At 42.0% G+C, this 24,936-nt stretch overlaps 1 protein-coding gene across 1 annotated transcript in view; it reads left to right on the top strand.

Moving 5' to 3' along the window:
* The window catches only part of MCPH1 (microcephalin 1), a 2,707,094-nt gene that overhangs the window by 130,714 nt on the left and 2,551,444 nt on the right, over positions 1-24,936 (top strand). The window lies entirely within an intron of this gene.

The raw sequence follows: 24,936 nt of genomic DNA, 5'->3' as shown, positions 1-24,936 counted from the left end.
ACCCCCGAGATATGCACTTTTGCATAATTGGCCCCCGGGTCTCCTTTATGCATTTCCACCCTTCCCATTGATACCCAGATTTTTACAGAAAGCAAAATCGCTGGGAAGGACTGTTATTCTCATAGCCCCCTACTGGCCTCGACAGATTTGATTCCCGTTTCTTCACCATCATCTGTTGGAAGATCCATGGATCCTGGACCCAGTTCCGGCCCTTCTGACAGACCCGTCAGGGAACCTCCATCCTTCCCTGCAGTCCCTGAAACTGACTGCTTGGCTAATCCACTTCCCCTAATTGCCAGGCTTCATTCAATTTCAGAAGATACAAGACAAATCTTCTCTCAAGCCATGTACCAGGAAATGATATGACAATAAATGGAAAAGGTTCTCAATTTGGGCCAACACACAGAAAAGTGACCCTTTCCGAGCTCCGCTATCATCTATTTTAGAATTCTTGACAAAGATTTTTAAGGAAGGGGCAGCAGCTGCTACAGTTCGAGTCCAGTTAGCTGCCATCTCAAATTTTCACCTTGGGTTTGGTAGCTCAAATGTTATGGGCCATAAATTATCTAAGGCTTTTCTTAAAGGCGTTCTTCACGAGACCTCCTTTCGAAATTCTCTATTCTCCCTGGAATTTAAACTTTATGCTGCCTCAAATTCTACTTCCCCCTTTTGAAGCAACATCTTCTTGTGGTCTCAAATATTTATGGTGGAAAACTATTTTTCTTGTGGCCATTACTTCTGCCCGCAGTGTGTCAGAACTTCAAACATTATCTATCAGACCACCTTACATGATTTTCCATGCTGATAGAGTATCTCTCAGAACAAACCCCTCATTTTTACCTAAAGTCTGTTCTGAATAAAATATCAATCGGGTCATTGAGCTGCCAGTCTTTTTTCCCAACCACTCTAGCAAATTGGAATACATGCTGCACATACTTGATGTACACAGCTCAGATTTTATCTTGACAGAACTAAGGATATTAGAAAATCAGATCATTGAGCTGCCAGTCTTTTTTCCCAACCACTCTAGCAAATTGGAATACATGCTGCACATACTTGATGTACACAGCTCAGATTTTATCTTGACAGAACTAAGGATATTAGAAAATCAGATCAACTTTTTGTATCCTTCTCAGAAGCCAGAAAAGGCAATCCAGTGGCTAAAACAACCTTATCTAAATGGTTATCTGATTGTATAGCCTTTGTTTATGAGAATGTGAGCATGCCATTAACACACAAACCTAAGGCTCATTCTACCAGAGCCGTCTCTACATCTTCTGCTTTTCAAGCTAAATTGCCCCTTGACAATATTTGCACTACAGCCACTTGGTCTAAGTGTCATACCTTTATCATGCATTACAAAGTAGATAAGGCTTCAAGGGACAGGTCTTTCTTTGGTTCCACGGTACTGAAGAACATACTTCCATGAGCCACCGAAGATTGAGGATGCTAGGGACCACTACCCATCAGTGAGAATAAACGACGAGATTTAACAGCTTCACATAAAGAAGTTATGTACTTACCATAACTTTCCATGTGAGTTGTTTATCTCGCCTTTATTCTCACGTCCCTCCCTCCTTCCCCCTCCTGGCTGACTGTTGACTTAGAGGCTAGTACCATCCTGGTTCAATATTTGTTCCCCTTCGTGAAGTGTTCTAGGTAGAAATAAATAAAAGGGTGTGTATATATATATATATATATATATATATGTGTGTGTGTGAATATATATATATATATATATATTTATATATATATTATGTGTGTATGTGTGTGTGTGTGTGTATATATATATATATATATATATATATATATATATATATATATATATATATATATATATATATATATATATATATATATGCAGCAAACAAGATCTGAGGTAATTCCAGCAGTGCATTGTGGGATAAGGGGCTTGGTCTTGAGCTACTGGCAAACCTTGAGATTTGCTATCGGCCGTGTCGGAGCCGAGGATCGGCTCCGAACCCATCAGTGAGAATAAAGGCGAGATAAACAACTCACATGGAACGTTATGGTAAGTACATAACTTCTTTTTTTCCTTCCATCACCTCCATCATATTGCTAAATGATCTGAAAAAAGTCATTACTATATCACAATGTTCCACACCCAATCCTTCCGATAATGTAATCAATTTCAGATCCAAGTGCCCCTCTTTTATAAGTCCATTAACTTTTATTGTACACATCTAACTTACCACATTTTATCACTTCCTGTATTTTTTTTACATATTTCCCCTTAAATCGCAATTAAAGTCGTCTACAATTATAATGTTCATGTTAACCACCACATAGTCTAATATTTGATGAAACAGATAATGCTATAATTTTATAAACATGTTCTCTCCACTGGACATCTACAACAGTTAACCTTCCCATCTATATTGCATCTAGTATTTTCTTTGATGTTCATCGTATTTCACTGTTGCAGTCCTAACCAATGGGTTATCTGGCTCCCTGTAGCCCTCGATCGGCTAGAATACCAAAGGTAAGTAAAAATGACGTCGGCTGCCTCCTTTTGCACTGGATGCCCTGACGTCCTTTACAACAGATGACAGCCGATGTCACTTCCTAAGTTTTCCTTGCCGCGGAGCCTGAAGCAGAAGCATTCCTTGCACAAGTGCCTGTCGGCAGTTTACTTTTTTTGTTTCCGACTACAAAGTTGAAGTCTACTACAGCTAAGTATCCCGTTGGGGATCCTCTTTTCTTGCCTTAACGAATGTCAGAAAAGATTAATAATTGTCTTACCTGTGGAAAGCAGATTCCCCATAGAGATTTTTATTCCTATTGTGTTGTTTGTTTAGGCCTTGACCACGACATTCCTAATTGTGATCTTTGTGCTTCCTTTAATCCATGTACTAGTTGTTGTCGGGCTAAGATTTTAGCTAAGCATTTTGGAGTTTGGCTTAAGTTTGTCGATATGGCGTCCGCTGGTCTTTACGCTTCTTGGAGATATCTGAAGCCTGAAGATAAGGACCGCGACAGGCTTCCAAAGGTCAAATTCTCGGATGCTGTTAGGTTGGTTGTCAGTTATGCGGTAGCCAGTGAGGCGCCTTTGCAGCCCCTGCAGCCCGCAGATTTTCAACTGCAGGCCTCTGAGACCTTTTCAGAGGTCTCCAGGCCTCCGGCGTCCATTTTGCCTTCTGACCTTCTGCCTGTTGCCTCTTTAGCTGGATCCGGAGCTGCGAAGCTGACTCTGGTGTCAGAGACCTCCGTTCTTCGTTCAGACAGCAAGCTCATACCAACGACTTTGGCTGCAACTTCGGCAGTTGCCAGGCCTCCCGAGTCCTTTAGACTTGCAGGTAATTCTTTCATTCGTAAGCCTGTGAAGAGGCAGGCTCCAGTTTCCTCTCGTTCCCCTCATTCTCAAATGGTTAAAATGGCTGGATGACCTTTTGACTCTTATTAGGGGTTCACAGCCTCCTCCTTCAAAAAGAGGTAGGGATGTCTCTCCTGAGGTTTTGTCCTTTTCAGGTTCGGATACTTCTAGTATTTCTGATGAAGACGACATTTCTCAAGCTTTCTCTCCTTTTGAGGATTTGGATGCAGAGAAGTCCATCCCTTCTGCTTCTCCTCCAGAAGATTTCTTTTTTGGTGATACTTTAAATACTCTCAGGGAACATTTTAAATGGGAAAGTCAGGATTACCTCCTTTCTAAGAAAAGGATGAGAGTTTTTGGATTTGCCTCAGCATAAGCCTTTGGCTATTACATCTATGTTGGAAGTGGTTGATGATGATTTTCTGGAAAGTTCCTTGACTCCCAGGAAACCTGACAGGTACTATAGAGTTCCTGAGTCTTACTTGTTTCTTTTCAGGAATCCGTAGGCTGATCCAGAGGTTATTTCTCAAGGCCCTAAAGGAGTTAAGGCCACTGTTACTAAAAATCCTGTTCCTTCTGATAGGGAATCCAGGAACCTAGATAGGTGGGGTAAAAAGGTTTATACCTCTGCCACTCTTGCTATTAGGTCTACTTATTGTCTTTTTCATATGCTGAAGTACTAGCAGCACACCTTAGAAGCTATTAAATTTAGGGCAGCAGGTGTGCCTCAGCTGGCAGAGAGGATATGCAGGATTTGCTGATTTATGCCAGTCTAGTTAATAAACATTCTTTACATTGTGGTTTTAACATTCTAGAAGCCTCCTGTAGGGCTACAGCTACTGGCTCTGTTATTAGAAGGCACGCTAGGCTCAGTGAGCAGCCCCTACCAGAGCCTGTTAAGGCTAAGCTTTTAGATGTACCTTTGCATAAGGACAGTCTTTTTTTTGGCAGTAAAGCAGAGGAAGTGCTCAAGAAGATGGAAGACAAGGCCAGGTCTATGCAGACAGTTAAAGACTTTCTGCAAGTTCAGCCTCCTCGCTTTAGCAGGAATTACCCTTCTAAGAGGTGGACGTTCCCTGATGCCAGCAGACAAAGCCATTCTAGGACTAGAGGTTACAAATCTTCTAGGGGGCAGGTGGCTACCCCTCAAAGATCTAAGTGTTGTTAGGCATCCTCTTCCAAGGCGGGAAGTTCTATACCTGTATCTCAGTCTAAACATTCTCAATGGTTCTGTCCAACTTCTGCCTGTTCTTGACTGCCCGGAGAATCCTTTGGGGGAAGGTTGGCCCTTTTTACAAATGTTTGGGGCCACCATCATGGACGACAGCTGGGTTCTCAGAACTGTATCCCTAGGGCACAAATTTTCTTTCCACACTTTCCCAGTGCCCAAAGGATTCCCGGGCACTCCTTCAAACCAAAGGGCAGAAGTGGAAGAGCAAATTTTGTCTTTGTTACATCTGGGAGCAATAGAATTGGTCCCTGCTCAGCAGGTAGGCCAGGGTTTCTATTCCAGACTTTTCCTAGTTCCAAAAAAGAAGGCACCTGGCGTCCTATACTAGATCTATTCATCCTGAACTCTTTCTTGATCATTCCAAAGTTCAAAATGCTCACTCTGCATCAGTTACTGCCAATGTTAGAAAAGGATTCCTGGCTGGTAATATTGGACCTCAAAGAAGCTTATCTGCACATCCCTATTGGGGACAGTTGCAGGCAGTACCTTCGTTTCAGGGTGGGCAAGCAATATTATTAATTCTCTGCGCTGCCCTTTGGCTTATCTACTTCTCCCGTAGTTGTCACAAAGTGCCTGGCACCAGTCGTTGCTTTATGCAGGCAAAAGAAAATTCAGATTTATCCATAATTGGACGACTGTCTAATTCAAGCAAATTCTCAGGAACAGCTGTTAAAGGATCTAGAATTTGTAAAGACTTGTCTCTCTTCCCTGGGTTACACACTCAACATGGAAAAAGTAAAAAATGCTACCATCCAAAGGGAGAACATTCCTGTGAGCAAGTCTGAACACAACCGCCCAGATGATACATCAGACAACTCGGTTTACTTCAAGGACTTGGCAAGCCTGTCCCATCTCCCTGCAAGGAAATACCTGCAAGATCTCCCAGTCCTGATATACCCTTTTCCCTTTAGTTTCCATCCTAGTCTGTCACAACAGAGGCTTCACACACTGCTTGGAACAGTTTCAAAAAGGGTGAAAAGTGCAAGGTCTTTGGAACTCCAAAGACAGAAGCCCATAAATGTCAGAGAGATGCTGGCAGTTACAAGTGCCTTAAAATCCTTGTCTCTGGTTTCCAGCACCTCTGCAAATTATCACAGACAGTATCACGGTAATATGGTACATAATATCTAGTCTCACTTTTTTTTTTTTTTTTAATCTCGTTTACAGACTTGACATGATTGCCTGGAAGGTAGTGGGGGGTAGCAATTCAATTATTCCATCGGGGGAAACGTCTGTAGTAGGCAGGTTGATCAGGACCAGGACACACCCTCAAGAATGAAATTTGTATCTATGGAATCTTTCAGGAATTGATCCTTCTGTGGGGACCACCTTAAGCAGATTTAATTTCCTCTTTTCAAAACCCAGTTAAAGAAATTCTGTTTCGGGATTCCTCGCAAACGAGCCTGCAAGACAGATGCTTTCTCATTCTAATGGTTGGGAATGTTCGTGTATGCCTTTCCACTGATACTCAGGATTCTTTAAAAGATTCATATATTATTTGTTGAATGGATAGGTGGGCTGGTCTTGTGTGGCCTGGTCTTGTGATCTTTTTCAGCTACAAACCTGGACTTCCTAGAACAGAGCAAATATACAATTGCTTATTTTATTTTTCTGTTTAAGTAATGTAAGACAAATCACCAAATAGAGTGAAGTAATTATTGTAGATACAATTATGAATATATATGCAAATATGTATAGTTAAACATAGATGTTAAATAATAAGACTGTCATTACTTTTAACAAAGTTGCAATTTATAATGTAGATGTACCATTTCACTGTCAGTTTAGTGATATAATTCTCCATTGTCCCTGCACATTTGGCAGCACGGTTCATTTATAAGATGACTTCTTAAAGCTTTTTGATGTTTTTTATGGTAGCTACTTCTTTAATTTTAGCAGGTATGCTGTTCTATGAGGCAGGACCCAATAGTTGTTGTTTTTTCTTTCGGCTTTTCCTGGTTAGGGGTCGCCAAAGCTGAACTCCGGTCCGCTAATGACTGGCAGTCGATTTTTATGGTGCCGAGGTGCCAGCCTGATGCCCAACCTTCAACGAAGGCACACCCATTCACGCATGTCTTGTGAACACCACTTGACCGCGGGGAGGACATGCAGACTCCATATGCTCCCTATATGCAAGACAACAGGACCAAATAGTGAAAATGCTTTTTCTTTTAAGTTTTTGAAGGGTGGTCTGACAAACGTAATATTGTTCTGACTGCTTCTTAAGGAGTAAGTTTATTAGCTGCTGATAATTTCTTTTTTTTTCCGTCAGTTTTATCGAAAAGTTTAACAACAAAACATTAATTTGTGATAATTGTAAAACAAATATACATATCTAAAACAACAATAATAACTAAAATAACTATATTTACAGTGGTGTCTACTATACAGAAAATGAAACGTGATGAGTAGTTTATCCAGCATTTCTTTGAATTTCAACCATATATTATATGAAGAGGTGATTTTAGATGTTCTTGTCTTGATTGTGATAAGTTCAAGATGACAGACTTCAGTTGCCAAGTGTACAAATTCCTTCATAGTAGGAGTAGTCTTGTTCTTCTACCTCTTGGTAATGACTTTTCTTGCTAATGTTAAGGTACTCCATAAAATAGGGTATTTTATTTTCATGACACGAGTGGGAATAGGTGTATTAAATAAAATAAGAGACTTGGTCAGCATAAAGTTTATCATTAAAATAGACTGTAAAAGAGAATTCATATTATCCCAGTACGTTTTAAGTTTTTATACAATTGTGAAACATATGCTGCCAGTTGACTTGCATTTAATTTACATCTCCAACATTCTATATATTTATTATACTTCAATTCAACTTTATGTGGTGTGCGAGAGTTTCTATGTAAGAACTTCCAAGAGAATATCCTCCCACCTTTAGTGATGAAGTAGATTGGAGTCTTGGGGAGTTATTAACAATTCTAAAATGATCCCAATAGCTTTCTCTCTGACATTCTGTTGATTTCTTAAGTACCTTATATATTTTAGATAGAAGTCCCTTTCCAGTTGTATTCAGGTGCATTAGAATAATGAGTAAATCAATTAATGCTGGGAAAGAATTTCTGCTAGAGCTTCTTTAATAAATGTTAAGTTTTTGGTTTACTGGCTTGTTGCTATAAGAGAATTTCTAACTATTTGTTGTTTTAGATTAATCTTTTGTTCAACAAATTGTCTACAATTTTGAATTTCTAACCACATATCTTTGCTTAACTCAAACTTATGATATGGTCAACATTTTATAACTTCCCATTGTCTAGTAATTGAAGCCTGTACAACAGGTTTTTGTCTTTAAATGTAGTATTTGTTACATTAAATGTATTAGTGCTATTTTGAGTGTAGGCAACTGGAAATGCAGAGAAAAGCCATGCTTCAGAGTTCCTGAAAATGAAAATTTTAAAGGAGGTTATTATCGTATTAATATAATATAATAAGAGTTAACTGGTTTGTTTTTGTTTTTATAAAGTCTTTGAACTAATGAAATTTATTGGTAGCTATTTTAGTATGATATGATTTTGTTAAATTACTGGATTTACACCAAATACCTCCCTGAATATCTTTCCATTTGGCATTATAATTATTTAACCAAGAAATTATATTCCTCCTCTTCAATTAAGACTATAATTCTAAACCTGGAAGACCAATACCACCTGCTGTCCAGTCTCTAATATGATGGTTTAAAGCCACTGTAGACCTGTTAGGAAAACGTAAGTCTCCAAAACAAAGAATTATTCTCTCCCATATTTTTTTGGTAGCGGGAGGGATAAAGATTGTGTTGTGTATAGAATTTTGGGAAGCATAATCGTTTTAATTAAGGAGAGTCTCTCTTCCATAGTGAAAAAAAAATAATTTATTAAGAATTTGTTTTGTGGAATTTATGTCTTTAATATCTGGCGATTATCGCTAAGTAAGTTATTTTTACCATCTTTCACAATGTATTTATGTAATTTCTTTTATCTATGTTATTAATATTATAATTAACAGGTAGTATTTTAGTCTTATCCTCATTAAAACTGAATCCCGATTTATTCTGGAATAATTTTATTGCATTAATTTTTTTTCTTAATGGAGAGCAGCAGCCAATTTTAGGAGTCTGAAGAGGCAGTAGTTTAATAAGAGGCTCTTGTCAGTAACTGGTGATAGTGTAGATCTTTTAAACAAAGTTTTAGTGGTGTGGTCGGGTATTTGCCCGAAGTAAAACCTTTTTCTATGATCTGAACCCCTTGAGCATTGGAGGAAGAGGAGGAATGCAGAGATACAAGGAAGATCATATTCAAGCTTTGGTAGAAGTATGTCTATAGTGATGACTGTTCTGGCTGCTGGAAAAAGTAGACGAAATCTTATAACAGAGTTTGAGATGAGCTATAACGTTGGTTGCGATATTGTAAGTGTGTGTTGAGAAGGTGAGAGACCAATCTAGCATTAGATGTTCATCGTGTTTCACTGTTGCAGTCATTACACTTGGGTTATCCTGCTGGCAGGCGACCCGCATTCGGCCCAAGTTCCAAAGTCTTGGTCCTGCGTCGGTTGCTGTCGCCTCCTCCCTGACGTCAGTGCGCCAGGGGTAGAAAAGTTGCAACCGACGCCTTTTTCTCCAGTCTTTCTTGCTGCGCGGTGCCCGAAGCACAAGCAGTTCGCAAGTGCCGGTCAGCTGACTCCTGAGATTTTCAAAATTGAGTTTCAGAACCAAAGTCTTCAATAAAGCTAAGTACCCCGTTGGGGAAACTTTTTCTTGCTCCAGACCGATGTCAGTAAAAGTTAATAATTGTATTTCTTGTGGGAAGCAAATACCTCATAAGGACTTTCATTCTTACTGTATTCCTTGCCTAGGCCCTGACCACGACGTCACTAGTTGTCGGTTTTGTGCTACATTCAATAAACGCACTATTAAACGTCTGTTTGATTTTGCTTTGCATTATTTTGGCCGAAGGTTTAATTACATAATGCCGTCGGAACAACCAACAACCGGAATCTATAAAAAACGCAAAGACAAAGAAAAGAACAGGCATCCGAGGTCCAAAACCGACGACGAAGCCTCTTCTAGGCCAGTCGCCGGTTCTCAGTGAGGCGCTTTCGCAGCCCCTGACACCAGCTACTGCAGAGCCACAGGCCGCTACCGACAGCCACATGGAGACACCGAGGCCTGTGGAAACTCAAGGTATTGGGCCTACGGAAACTATTCCCTCAGATGGGTCCGGAGCCGCTGAGCAGGCATCGGCTTCCGAGGGTGTTTTCAGACCTTCACAGCTTACATTTAAGCCCTCTTCCACAACAAAGGCAAAATCAAAAACACCATTAAAGACATGGAAACAAGTACAGTATTCTCCAGAGCAGTCATCCATGCCAAAGAAACATATGCTTAAAATGGCCGAAGACCTAATTACTTTAATCAGGGGTTCCCATCCCCCTCCTGACAAAAGGCCTAGGCAAGACACTGATTATGATTCCTCTGACCAGGTTTCTATTTCCTCTGACTCCTCTTCTGAAAAGGGATACTCTCTCCCTCCTTATGAGGACTCTGATGCAGAAGAGTCCACACCTTCTGCCTCTCCGCCTGAGGATTACTCTTTTGGGGAAACCCTGCACACCATGAGGGAGCATTTCCATTGGGAGAGCCGGGAATACTTAGAATCCAAGAAAAGGCACAGAGACTTCCTGTTATTGCCCCAGCACGGGCCCCTGGCTTATCCCCCCTGTGCTTGATATTGTTGATGTTTTTTCTGAATCCAGTCTGTCTCCTGATTCTTTACCCCCTGCACCAGTCAAACCAGACAGGTACTACAGAGTCCCTGACTCTCATAAATTTCTTTACAAAAACCCTGCTGCAGACCCAGAAACAGTTTCTCAGGGTCCAGAAGGGGTTAAGGCTTCCACTGCTAAAAATCCTGTCCCCTCCGATAGGGATTCCAGAGCTCTGGACAGATGAGGGAAAAAGGTTTACACTTCTGCAACTTTAGCTGTAAGAGCTTTAAACTGTCAGTTTCACATGCTTAAATACCAACAGTACCTCATGTCATTGTTAAAACAGAAAATGGTTTCAAATACAGAAGGTCCTGACAGTAAGGAAATGCAGGATTTATTGTATGCAGTCGAACAAGTGGGAAAGCATACTCTGCAATGTGGTTTTGATTCTTTAGAGGCTTCTTGTAGAGCCGCAGTGACAGGCTCTGTTATTCGTAGGCATGCTTGGTTGAAAGAACAAAGTTTACCTGACCATGTTAAAGTAAAACTATTGGATGCTCCATTACAGCATGATACTTTGTTTGGTGTTAAGGCAGAAGAAGTGTTTAAGAAAATGGAGGATAAAGCAAAGTCAATGCAGACAGTGAAAGATTTCTTACAGGTTCAACCACCTAGATTTAGCAGAAACTGGCCTTCAAAAAATTGGTCCTTTCCAGTGTCAGACAGGCCACAAAGAGGCAGATACAGACGCCCAAGAGGCAGCTCTCAGCCCCAAGGCTCGTACCGACCTAAACAATGGGGTGCTTCAGCCCCCAAAGGAGGGGAAGACAAATCACAACCTTATAGGAAACAGTCCCAATGACTTCCCTCTGCAAATGCCAAGCACTTACCTTTTAACAGCTCCCCTAGGGGGAAAGCTAGCACTTTTCTCAAAAAATTGGCACATGATCACCCAGGAAACAATGGGTGCTGAATATTGTTTCTCAGGGTTACAGGTTCCACCTCCACATGCTTCCAAAACCAAAAGGTATGCCAGACCTGCCACAAAACCAATGGGCAGAGGCACAAAAACAGTCTGCTACTCTCATGGAAGCTATTCATAAAGTTCCACTGCAAGAACAGGAACAAGGATTTTACTCAAGACTTTTCTTAGTACCAAGAAAGGACAAAGCCTGGAGACCAATACTGGACCTGACAATCCTGAACACTTTCCTGGATGTTCCAAAATTCAAAATGTTAACACTTCATCAACTTCTGCCCATGTTGGGCAAGAAGGCTTGGCTAGTTACTTTGGACCTCAAGGAGGCATACCTGCATGTTCCAATCAGACAATCTTGCAGAAGATACCTCAGATTCATAGCAGGCTCAATGCATTACCAATTCTCTGAACTGCCCTTTGGCTTATCTACTGCACCCAGGGTCTTCAGAAAATGCCTGGCACCAGTAATTGCATTTTGCAGACAAAAAGGAATTCAAATATATCCCTACCTGGACGACTGCCTTATTCAAGCAGAGAGCAAGGACATTCTTTTAAAGCATCTGGCATTTGTAAAAAGATTGCTAATTTGCCTAGGGTACACAGTAAATGAAAATAAATCAAAACTAGTGCCCTCACAAGAGATAATATTCCAGGGTGCAAGCTTAAATACAACTGCCCAGATGGCTTATCTCACGCCAGACAAACAAAGGCAACTGACTCATTACTTTCAAATGATGGCAACAAAAACCCAGCTCCCTGCAAGGAAACTTCTGCAGGCCCTGGGCTTCATGGCATCTTGCATTCTACTAATTCCATATGCAAAACTGTATATGAGGAAACTACAATGGTATCTAAAAAGTGTTTGGACTCAGCATTGTCACAGCCTGGAGACAATCATTACTTTAATTCCCTGCCTACAACAGGAGTTTAGATGGTGGGCCCAGGCTTGTCACCACAACAAGGGACAGCCTTTCACCTTACCCACAGCCAGGCAGACTAACAACGGATGCATTGGATTATGCCTGGGGGCACATATGGAAGGAAAATGCATTCAGGGCACGTGGCCCAAGGAACAAATGCATCTGACAGCTTTCAAGGACCTACTACATCCAGGACAACTATTAATAAAGACGGACAATACCACAGTTATGTGGTACATAAACAAGCAAGGGGGCACACATTCCTACCCGCTATGTAGGCAAGCCATGACTTTGTGGAACACAGCACTGACTTATCATGTACATCTGCAGGCACAATTCCTATCAGGAACAAAAAATACACTGGCAGACGAACTAAGCAGAAATCTCATGGATCCTCACGAATGGAAACTAAATCCACAGGTGTTCAGCATGATAACAAGGAAATGGGGACACCCAGACATTGATCTTTTTGCCTCCCCTCACAATTACCAAATACAGAAATTCTGCACAAGAACTTATCACTCTCAAGCATGGAAAGTGGATGCTCTATCATTCAGCTGGAAAGGCCTGACAGTCTATGCCTTCCCTCCGATGCCTCTCCTTACCAAGGTACTCCTAAAAGTCAGACAAGAAAGACCAAAATTGTTCCTGATTGCCCCAGACTGGCCACGCCAGCACTGGTACCCACTCCTAAAGAGCTTGTCTCAAGGTCCAGCTTGGCCTCTTGGCCTCTACCTTAAATTCCTCATCTTCTGACACAGTACAACAATCAGATTCTGCACAGTCAATTCAAACCATAAATCTGGCAGCATGGCAGATAATGTAGCCACTCAGACTGCACCCCTCTCTAAAGCTGTTATGGATGTCATTTTAGAAGCCAGAAGGCCCAGCACTAGGAAATCTTATGCAGAAAAATGAAAGAGATTCTGTGCTTGGAACCAGGCACAAGGCCTTGAACCACTGGTCCCTAATATACCTCAGATTTTACAATACCGAACTGAGATGCTGGACAAAGGCCTATCTTTCTCATCAATTAAAATACATGCCTCTGCCATTTCAGCTCATTACAGTACGGAGCCTCCTAATTTTTCACATCCTCTACTACGTCAGTACCTCAGAGGGGCAAAAAATATAAGACCCCCAAGGAGAGCACCAGTACCAACTTGGGATCTCAATTTTGTTTTAGAAAAACTCACACTACCTCCTTTTGAGCCAACCAGCACAGCTGATCTAAAATTCTTATGGAAAACTGCTCTGCTCCTAGCAATAACTTCAGCAAGAAGAGTTTCAGAGTTGCAGGCATTAATGGCTGTGGAACCTTTCGTCATCTTTTATCAGGACAGGGTCTCACTTAGGACAAACCCAACATTCATGCCAAAAGTGGTCTCCAATGTGGCCTTGAACCAAACCATTCATTTGCCTACTTTTCTACACAAGTCCACAAAATAAAGGGGAGAAACTTTTGCACTCTTTGGATATACACAAACAGCTACGATTTTACCTGGACAAAACAAAAGCTTTCAGAAAAACTGAGCAACTGTTTGTAGCTTATGCTGCAGGATCACAAGGAAAGCCTATTACAAAGCAGACCATTTCAAAATGGATAGGTCACTGCATCCGCTTCTGTTATGCACAGCATGGCAAATCAGTGCCTAAGGACATTAGGCCTCATTCTACCCGAGCAGCAGCCACTTCAGCAGCTTTTCTCAGAGGAGTACCAACCAAAGACATTTTAGAAGCTGCAACCTGGAGCTCAGTGCACACTTTCACCAAGCACTACCACTTACCTCTGTACTCTAAATCCAGAGCAGGCTTTGCCACTGCAGTACTGCAGGGCCTGGTAGCCTCTCCAAATTCTATTTAGACCCAGCCACCCAACTTCCGCTTTGGGATTCTACCCAAGTGTAATGACTGCAGCAGTGAAACACAATGAGCATAGTACAGTTGTGTACCTACCATAAATGTAGATGTTCGAGTGTATTCACTGTTGCAGTACAGGTTACCCACCCACCATCCCCCTTTTTATTGCTGGGATTTTTTCTGTAATTCTCAACTCTATGCAACCTATGTGGTGTATTTGCTTGTAGATGAAAATGTTTATTGTAATATATGCATGTTTTTTGGCATATTTTTATCTTTCCAGCCTTCCTATCTGGGGGCATCTGACATCTGGGGCAAGAAAAACTGAAGAAAATGGCGTTGGTTGCAACTTTTATACCCCTGGCGCACTGACGTCAGGGAGGAAGCGACAGCAACTGACGCCGGACCAAGACTTTGGAACTCGGGCCGACTGCGGGTCGCCTGCCAGCAGGATAACTCAAGTGTAATGACTGCAACAGTGAATATACTCGAAAATCGACATTTATGGTAGGTACACAACTGTACTTTCTAAGTATTTGCATTCAGGTACATTTGGAATAGTACTACCAACAGTGCCTTTGAGGGGAATATTGGGTAACTGAGCTATTTTTCAAGGGGTGGCAAAGAGCATTACATCGGATGTTTATAGTGTTTCACTGTTGCAGTCATTACACTAGGGTTATCCTGCTGGCAGGCTACCCGCAGTCGGCCCGAATTTCAAAGTCCTGGTCCAGCGTCGGTTGCTGTCGCCTCTTCCCTGACGTCAGTGCGCCAGTGGTATAAAAGATGCAGACGACGCCATTTTCTTCAGTCTTTCTTGCCGCGCGGTGCCCGAGGCAAAAGCAGTTCGCAAGTGCTGGTCGGCCGACTCTTGAAATTTTCGAAATTGAATTTCAGATCCGAAGTCTTCAATAAAGCTAAGTACCCTGTTGGGGAAACTTTTTTTTTCTTGCTCCAGACCGATGTCAGAAAAGGTTAACAGTTGTATTTCTTGTGGGAAGCAAATACCTCATAAGGATTTCCACTCTTACTGTATTCCTTGCCTAGGCCCTGACCACAATGTTGCTAGTTGTTGGTTTTGTGCTAGATTTAACCAACGCATTATTAAGGGTTGGTACGATTTTGCTTTTCATTATTTTGGCAGAAGGTTTAACTACATAATGCCGTCGGAACATCCGACGACCGGAATTCATAAAAAACGCAAGGATAAAGATAAGGACAAGCATCCGAGGTTGAAAACCGACGACAAAGCCTCTTCTAGTCCAGTCGCCGGTGCTCAGTGAGGTGCTTTCGCAGCCCCTAACTCCCGCTAACTCAGAGCCACAGGCCGCCTCCGACTCCCACGTGAAGACAGCTAGGCCTCTGGATACTCAAGGTATTGGCCCTTCGGAAATTAATCCCTCAGATGGGTCTGGAGCCGCTGAGCAGGCATCGGCTTCTGAGGGTGTCTTCAGACCTACACAACTTTATATAAAGCCTACTTCAGCATCCAAGACAAAGTCTAAAATGGTTTTAAAGACAAAGAAACCAGTACAGCATTCTCCAGGACAGGCTTCTTTGCCTAAGAAAGAGATGCTCAAAATGGCCAAAGACGTAATTACTTTGATCAGGGGTTCCCATCCCCCTCCTGATAAGAGGCTTAGGCAAGACACTGAGTATGATTTCTCTGATCAGGTTTCCATTTCCTGTGATTCCTCTTCTGATCAGGGATATTCTGTTCCTCCCTTTGAGGGTTCTGATGCTGAAGATTCTATTCCTTCAGCTTCTCCTCCTGAGGACTCTTCTTTTGTGGAAACCCTGCATACCATGAGGGAGCATTTCCATTGGGAGAGCCAGGATTATTCCGACTCTGAGAAAAGACTTGGAGACTTTCTTTTACTTCCTCAGCACAGACCTCTTGTAATTCCTCCTGTTCTAGACATAGTAGATGATGTTTTTTCAGAGTCCGGCCTGTCTCCAGACTCTTTACCTCCTGCCCCTGTTAAGTTGGACAGATACTACAGGGTCCCAGACTCCTATAATTTTCTTTACAAAAACCCTGCTGCTGACCCAGAAACTGTCTCACACGGTCCCAAAGGGGTCAAGGCTGCTTCTGCCAAAAACCCTGTCCCCTCAGACAGATTCTAGGGCTTTGGACAGATGGGGGGAAAAAAGTTTACACTTCTGCTACCTTGGCTGTAAGGGCTTTAAATTGTCAGTTTCATATGCTCAAATATCAGCAATACTTAATGTCTTTGTTAAAACAAAAAATGTTGACAAATTCTGAATGTTCTGAGAACAAAGATTTGCAGGATTTATTGCATGCAGCTGAACAAGTGGGAAAACATACTTTGCAATGTGGCTATGATTCACTGGAAGCCTCCTGTAGGGCCGCTGTTACAGGTTGTTATTAGAAGGCATGCTTGGTTAAGGGAACAGAATCTGCCTGATCATGTTAAAGCAAAATTATTATTGGATGCTCCTTTACAGCATGATACATTGTTTGGTGTTAAGGCAGAGGAGGTGTTAAAGAAAATGGAGGATAAGGCAAAATCTATGTAGACAGTAAAGGATTTCTTACAGGTACAGCCACCCAGATTTAGCAGGAACTGGCCCTCTAAAAATTGGTCCTTTCCAGTGTCAGACAGACCACAAAGAGGCAGACGCCCTAGAGGCAGGCAGCAGCCCCAGGGCTCATACAGGCCCAAACAATGGAGTGCTTGTTCCTCCAAAAGCATAGAAGACAAATCACAACTTTATAGATAACAGTCCCAATGACTTCCCTCTGCTAATGCCAAGCACTTATTTTTTGGCAGCACCCTTAGGGGGAAAGCTAGCACTTTTTTCACAAAACTGGCACAAGATCACCCAGGACAAATGGGTCTTAAATATAGTCTCTCAGGGTTACAGGTTCTACTTTCACACCCTTCCAAAGACAAAAGGCATGCCAGACCTGCCACGCAATCAATGGCAAGAGGCACAAAAACAAATTTCATCTCTCATGGACATGGGGGCTATTCAGCCAGTGCCACACCAAGAGCAGGGACAAGGATTTTACTCAAGACTTTTCTTAGTACCAAGAAAGGACAAAACCTGAAGACCAGTTCTGGACCTGTCTATTCTAAATACTTTTCTGGACGTCCCAAAATTCAAAATGTTGACTCTACAGCAGCTTCAGCCCATGCTGGACAAGAAGGCTTGGCTTGTAACTTTGGACCTCAAAGTGGCATACCTGCATGTCCCAATCGGACAGTCTTGCAGAAGATAACTCAGATTCATAGCTGGATCACTGCACTACCAGTTCTCTGCACTGCCCTTTGGCTTATCTACTGCGCCCAGGGTCTTCACAAAATGCCTGGCACCAGTAATTGCATTTTGCAGACAGAGGAATTCAAATGTACCCCTACTTGGACGACTGCCGTATTCAAGCAAAGGACAAGGATATTCTACTACAGCATCTGGCGTTTGTAAAAAGATTACTAATTTGCCTAGGGTACACAGTAAATGAAAAGAAATCAAAACTAGTACCCTCTCAAGAGATAATATTCCTGGGTGCAAGCTTAAATACAACTGCCTAGATGGCTTATCTCACGCCAGACTAACAAAGGCATCTGACTTCTTACTTCAAAGACATGGCAACAAAGACCCAGTTATTTGCAAGAAAAATTCTGCAGGCTCTTGGCTACATGGCGCCCTACATTCTACTAATTCCATATGCAAGACTGCATATGAGGAAACTACAATGGTATCTAAAAAGTGTTTGGACTCAACATTGCCACAGCCTGGAAACCGTAATTACTCTCATTCCCTGCCTGCAACAGGAATTTCAATGGTGGGCACAGGCCTGTCACCACAACAAGGAACAGCCATTCACCTTACCCACTGCCAGGCAAACACTAACAACAGATGCATCAGATTATGCCTGGGGGGCGCACATGGCAGGAAAATGTATTCAGGGCAACTAACCCACAAACCAAATGCATCTTCATATCAATCAAAAAGAGATGCTAGCTGTACAAAATGCCCCGACAGCCTTCAAGGACCTACTTCATCCAGGACAACTGCTAATAAAGACGGACAATACTACAGTCATGTGGTACATAAGCAAGGGGGCACACATTCCTACCCCCTCTGCATGCAAGCCATGACTTTGTGGAACACAGCATTGACTTAAGTAAATCTGCAAGCACAATTCCTGCCAGGAAAGACAAATACTTTTGGCAGACGAACTAAGCAGAAATCTCATGGATCCTCACGAATGGAAACTGGACCCACAAATCTTCAACATAACAGGAAAATGGGGATACCCAGACATAGATCTATTCGCTTCCCCTCACAGCTGCCAGCTGCAGAGATTCTGCACTCGGACTTATCACAAGCAAACGTGGAAAGTGGACACCCTTTCATTCAGCTGGAAAGCCCTTCTAGTTTGCCTTCCCTCCTCTGCCTCTCCAAGGTACTCCTAAAGGTCAGACAAGAGAAGCCAAAAATGATACTGATTGCCCCAGACTGGCCATGCCAGCACTGGTACCCAATCCTAAAGAGTTTGTCTCAAGGCCCAGCCTGGACATTGCCTCTAATACCTCAATTGCTGACTCAACAGAACAATCTGATCCTGCACACCCAACTCAGAACTCTAAATCTGGCTGCATGGCGGATAATGTAATCATTCAGAACACACCTCTCTCTAAAGCAGTTATGGATGTTGTTTTGGAGGCCAGGAGGCCCAGCACCAGAAAATCCTATGCAGACAAATGGAAGAGATTCTGTGCTTGGAACCAAGCGCAGTGAATTGACTCGCTTGAACCAAATATTCCTCAGATTTTGCAATACCTAACTGAGATGCTGGACAAAGGCCTATCCTTCTCATCAATTAAGATCCATGCCTCTGCCATTTCAGCTCATTACAATATGGGCCCACGTATTTTTTTTCATCCACTGCTAAGACAGTTTCTCAGAGGGGCCAAAAACATAAGACCTCCAAGGAGAGCTCCAATACCTATATGGGACCTCAATTTTGTCTTGGAAAAACTCACACTGCCTCCTTTTGAGCCTATCAGTACAGCAGAGATAAAATACTTGTCATGGAAAACCGCTCTTCTCCTAGCAATAACTTCAACAAGAAGAGTCCGAGTTACAGGCACTAATGGCTGTGGAACCTTTTATTATTTTCCATCAGGACAGGGTTTCTCTAAGGACAAACCCGACGTTTATGCCTAAGGTAGTGTCCAGCGTGGCTCTTAACCAAACCATACGTTTGCCTACCTTTTATCTAAACCCACAGAATAAGGGGGAGAGACTTCTGCATACTTTGGACATACACAGACAGCTACGCTTTTACTTGGACAAGACTAAAGCCTTCAGAAAGACTGAAAAACTCTTAGTGGCATATGCTGCAGGTTCCCATGGAAAAGCCATTTCAAAGCAGACTATTTCAAAATGAATAGGCCACTGCATTCGTTTCTGCTATTCACAACATGGCAAATCAGTGCCCAAGGGCATTAGGCCACATTCTATCAGAGCAGCAGCCTTCCTCAGAGGAGTACCAACCAAGGATATTTTGGAGGCTGCAACATGGACTTCAGTGCACACTTTCACAAAGCACTACCATTTACCTCTCTACTCTAAATCCAGAGCAGGCTTTGCCACTGCAGTTCTGCAGGGCCTCATAGCTACTCCAAGCTCTATTTAGGCCCAGCTGCCCAACCTCAGCTTTGGGATTCAACCCAAGTGTAATGACTGCAACAGTGAAACACGATGAACATAGTACAGTTGTGTACCTACCATAAATATAGATGTTCGAGTGTATTCACTGTTGCAGTCCAGGTTACCCTCCCACCATCCCCCTTTTTTCTTTGCTGGGACTTATCTGTATCCATCTATTCTATACAACCTATGTGGTGTATTTGTAGATGAAGGTTATGTGCATGCTTTTTTATGATCATAATTTTTACAGCCTACCCTTTTGGGGGCACCTGACATCTGGGGCAAGAAAAACTGAAGAAAATGGCGTCGGCTGCATCTTTTATACCCCTGGCGCACTGACGTCAGGGAAGAGGCGACAGCAACCAACGCCGGACCAGGACTTTGGAATTTGGGCCGACTGCGGGTAGCCTGCCAGCAGGATAAACCTAGTGTAATGACTGCAACAGTGAATACACTCAGTCATCTACATTTATGGTAGATACACAACTGTACTTTTAAACTAATTGTGAAGGACTTTTATTATATGTTGTCCACTTGCATAGGTTTGAGAAGCTTGTTTGAAGTTGTGCTTGAATATCAGTGTGGGATTTACTGGCTACCAAGAAGAAAATATCATTTGCTTAGAGTGAGAGTTAGTTTTAGATCTTGAGTTGTGTTGTATCATAGATAAATAGTGCAAAAGTAATGGGCCAAGAACAGATTATTGGGGTACTTCATTGTTAAGTAGGTTTATCAGTATAGATCTGATGGCTCTGTTAGAAAAAATAATTTTAAGCGGTTAGGCTGTTGACCACAACAATGAGCCTTTAGAGTTTCTTGAACATTAATTTATGGTTAACTATTTAAAAAAAATAAGAGATTCTCCAGTGATTGTGATGGTGACTCCATTTTGGCCCAGGCAACAGTGTTTTTTCTTTATTCTGAAACTGGCCAAGGACAATAACCACAAGCTTCCCCACAGACTAATTTAGTCACACAAGACGGAGGTTGTTTGATGCACCCTAAAAGCACTTTATGTGCTTGGATGATAGTTTTGATAGTTTTTAGACTTTTTTCGGAGGATGTTTGCAGCAGGTAGGTAAGCAAGTAGGTGAAGAAAAACTTCAAATAGAAAAGCATACATGTGTTGACTGGAAAAGATTTTCTAGTTGCCACTTGAAGAGCCAAGACCATTTTTTAAGGCCTCTGATGCCTCTGGATCTTCAATATTTTTGTTAGTAGCCTTTCTTACTCTTCTGTCAAAATTCATTTCTCAGCCAATTTGTCTTTTCTTTTCTTAGATTCCCCTTGCCATTTCTATCTGTCCTCAAGCCAAGCAGTTTTTGAAAGGGGTTTTACATACCTGCCCACCTAGAAAACTGGTGGCTCTTCCACTGGGATCTTAATTTTGTTCTTGAAAGTTGCCACTTCATTTGATCTAGCTCATCAAGCTGATATGAGATTCTTAACATAGAAAACTAGACTACTTATTGCTCTGATATATGCAAGAAGAGTATCTTGAGTTAACAAGCACATATCGCGAGTCAACCCTACCTCATTTTTCTTAAGGACAGGGTTTCTGTGAGAACTAATACTCCCTCCTTTTATGTCTAAATGGTTTCAGAGTTGACTTTAAGCTGGAGGATTAGTCTCATTGCATTCTTTCCAGAAGCTAAAAACAGAGAAACAATCCTATGTACTTTGAATATCCACAGACAGCTCATGTGATAATTGTTCAGAAATAAATCCTTTATGAAAGCCAATCATTTATTTCGTATAACAGTGAGAAAAAAGGGCAGTCTGTGTCAGAGTGGACAATTTCCAGATGGTTGAATCATGCTAATTCTTTTTGCTATGCTTACCATTACCAGACAGGATTAGCGCCCATCTTGTCATGGCTTTGGTTTCATCTGTAGCTTTTTGGATGGGGGGGGGGGTTATAGATGGGCAGGAACATGGTCCTCTGCATACTTCCACAAAGCATTACTAACTGGATTCCTTTACCATTTGCACAATAGGTTTTGCATGGACCTTTCCAGGGATTCCTGGATGTTTGAATTCCTTCCTTCCCTGTGTGTGTGTGTGTGTGTGTGTGTGTGTGTGTGTGTGTGTGTGTGTTTGTAAGGTATGGTAATCTATTTGCATAGCTTAGGCTACTGCAACACTGATCTAAATGCTGAACATAGAGTTGTAAGTAAAACCAACCATAACAGCAGGTGATCTAATAGATCACTGTTGTAGTAGCCACCCCCTCTCTCCGTCCCCCTTACTTGTTTTTTGTATATATTGCCAGTTCCATTTCTTAGCATTTTTTTTTTCAGGGCTGTTGCCTTTCTTTTTGGAGGACAAGAAAAGTGTGAAGCTTTTGGTGCCTAAACTTGCTGTTGTATGGCACTGCTTGAGCCAGTGATAATTTGGGCATGTGGAAGGTGTACCAAAGTTTTGAAACCTAGCCTATGATCATATCCTAGGCAAAAATATAGAGCTTAGTTTATTGCAACTGTGATCTATTAGAACATCAACTGTTAAGGTAAGTTTACTTACCCAACTGTAGTTTCTTACTTTGCTGGGAAAGGTGCTATGATAAATTGAAAATGATGAACATTTAAGTGTGTAAAGTTGTTTACATTTTCTGTTGGAGGGTAAGAGGGGGCTCAAGGGTGTGGACATCATACTTTGCAACAAAATGCTGAGTAAGAGTAGATGGGATTTAGATAATTGAATGTCAAGTGATCAGTAATTGATGACATCATTTAAGGCTGTTTTTAATAAATGTCTTGAGATGAAATATGAGTTTATCAACGGTGAGAATTTTTTATGGTGAGGTGTTTGGAGAGAGGGAGTGACCATTGTAGTGTAATTTTATACTGGCACTATTAACGTAGAAGGAAGAAGGTAAGGACTTTGTGTTGGTGGTTAACATTTTGATGAGATGATCGAGAAGGATTCATTGTTAAGCAGCTTACATGTTCGAGTAGCTCATCTTTCTAAGACTGGTAGTTTTTTGTTTTCTGGAGTACTTTTTCTGGAGCACTTTGCAGTGGTAAAGTCTATTTAGGGTAAGTGTAATGAGTATACAAATGTTAAAGCAGAATTTTTTTTGAGGAGAAAACGGTAATGGGAAGGCCATTTTCAAGCTGAACAAGGAACACGCGTGTCTGTCATCTGTCTACCTTTGGGAGCATGAGAGATTTTTCTTGCTCAGAATAGTTGAGAGTTAATATTTGCTTTTATTACTTCTGCATGGTGGTAGAAGCAGAGTTGCTGATCCAGCATTATTAGTCTTGAGTGGAGAGGTTTTTATAAAGTCTCAAAGATCATAGTTTCCACCCATAAAGTGTTCAAGATGAGTTTTGTGTTCAACAACCAAGTAGTTAAGCATTTGAGGTAATCTTCCATCTGCCTTTTGATTGTGTTTTGAGAGGAGCTGGATCTGTATATCACCATACCCATTATATTAAAGGATTATTGGAATTTGTGGTAGCTCAACAGAGACGTGGTTAATAAAGAGAAAATAATTTGCTAGGATGGAGCCTTGAGGGGCAGAGATGGACTTAAAATTGCTAATTTAGACAGAGTATTTCAAACCAGTGAAGAACTTTATTGCTAGTTCCTGCTTGAGTAAAAGTTGAGAAATGGAGTACAGTACACTTTCAAAGGCATTGATCAGATCTGTGAGGGAGCCATTAATGCAGAATATCCTTAGTAAGGATGTACAAGACAAATCATGATATGTCTGCCTGACCAAAAATTATGCTGGGATGGAGTGAGTACTCCAAGTTCTGGAGATCTTCACAGAGTTGTGTGTAGACTAATTTTTCTAATAACTTACCAGAAGTAGAAAGGATGGAGATAGGGCAGAAGTCTGATGTAGAGGTTTATTATGGGATTTTGGTGATTGGCTTATTTCTGTGGATTTATGATATTGCATATTCATTAGTTGTGAGGTATAAAGCCTTTCAAAGGGTGCAGAAGGTGTCCTTTGCATAAAGGTGAGATGATTGTATAGGGCATTTCTAGGACAATCTGAGGGAATTTGGTCAGTAAGTTTCTGTAGCTTTCTTTTGATTCATGGCTTTGAAGAGTCCTATAACTGTTATACAGTGTTCAGGCCCAAGGGATGTCTGGGAGCATTGGCTCTGAGAATCCAGATATAAACGCATTTGATTTTAACCAGGAATCTGAATTATTCTTAAATGTATATAATATTGCTGACTCCAATATTGAGTAGCTTTCTTTTAAATTATAAATATGTGCATTGGGACAAAATTCCATCTTACGTTTGTCATAAAACTTTATCTGAAGTAGTTAACTTCATTTGATCAGCAACCTGTCTGTATCTGATCTGACCCGAATCCGAGCCGGCAGCTTTCCAAGCTAGAGATCCGAGCTCCAAGCTCCTCCCCTTACCCATAATACCCTGCTACTTCCCTCCAGTCCTCAGATCTCGTTTGCCACGGCTTCTTGAAGCATGAGTGACGAGCTCCTGGCGGTTTTGTGACTGGTTTCATAGTGTTTTTTACTCTGTTTTTTTCTCAAAAAATTGTGTGTGTATTAGTTGACCCTTAGTTTATTTAGCTTAAATTGTTTTAGTAGTCAGTCTTAACCTTTCTCTTCCCCTTATCTGTGTGTGAGGGTGTGTGTGTGTGCGTTGTTATGGCCGAAGGCCCTAAGGCCGTATTTTCTAAATGCTCTGAGTGTGGCCATAAGCTGTCCCCAGCCGATGGCCACACTCAGTGCGTTATTTCCCTGGGGGTTGCTCATTTATCATCAGGCTGCCTGATTTCTGCCGCCTTCAACCCCCGGGCTTTGAGGGACAGGAGGACAAAGTTAATCCCTGTGGGCCTTTTGCCCGTAGATTCTGCTTCTTCCTCCTCTCCCTCAGTGGCACCAGCTGCGGCTGTTCAGATTACTGTTCCTGCTCCCATGGCCGTGATGCAAGCTCCCACTGTGTCCCAGGGAGAGAGGGATGCCAGTAAGAAAGATGGGCATAGAGAGAAGGAAAGCGACAGGGAGAGGCATAGGAGCCATAAGCGGCGGGCCGATTCTGCTCCCTCGGCCCCGCCGGCTAAGCAGCACCTTTCTCCCTTGAAGGTCTCCGGGTCTTCCCCCTCTCGGCTCCATTCTCCATGTTTCTCTCCGGAGGAGAAGGAGACCCGGTCACCTTCGAGGTCGTCGAGGCGGCCTGCCCGGCCAGCCTCGGCGGCCTCTTCTACGTCAACTAGGAGCCTTTCGGATGCGGACATGGACCAGATGA

Source organism: Protopterus annectens, chromosome 2.part0 (assembly GCF_019279795.1).
Source record: "Protopterus annectens isolate FY-2018-M chromosome 2.part0, PAN1.0, whole genome shotgun sequence".
NCBI lineage: Eukaryota > Metazoa > Chordata > Ceratodontiformes > Protopteridae > Protopterus > Protopterus annectens.
Note: the sequence above shows the minus strand (reverse complement) of the source record. Positions and strands in the feature narration are given on the sequence as shown.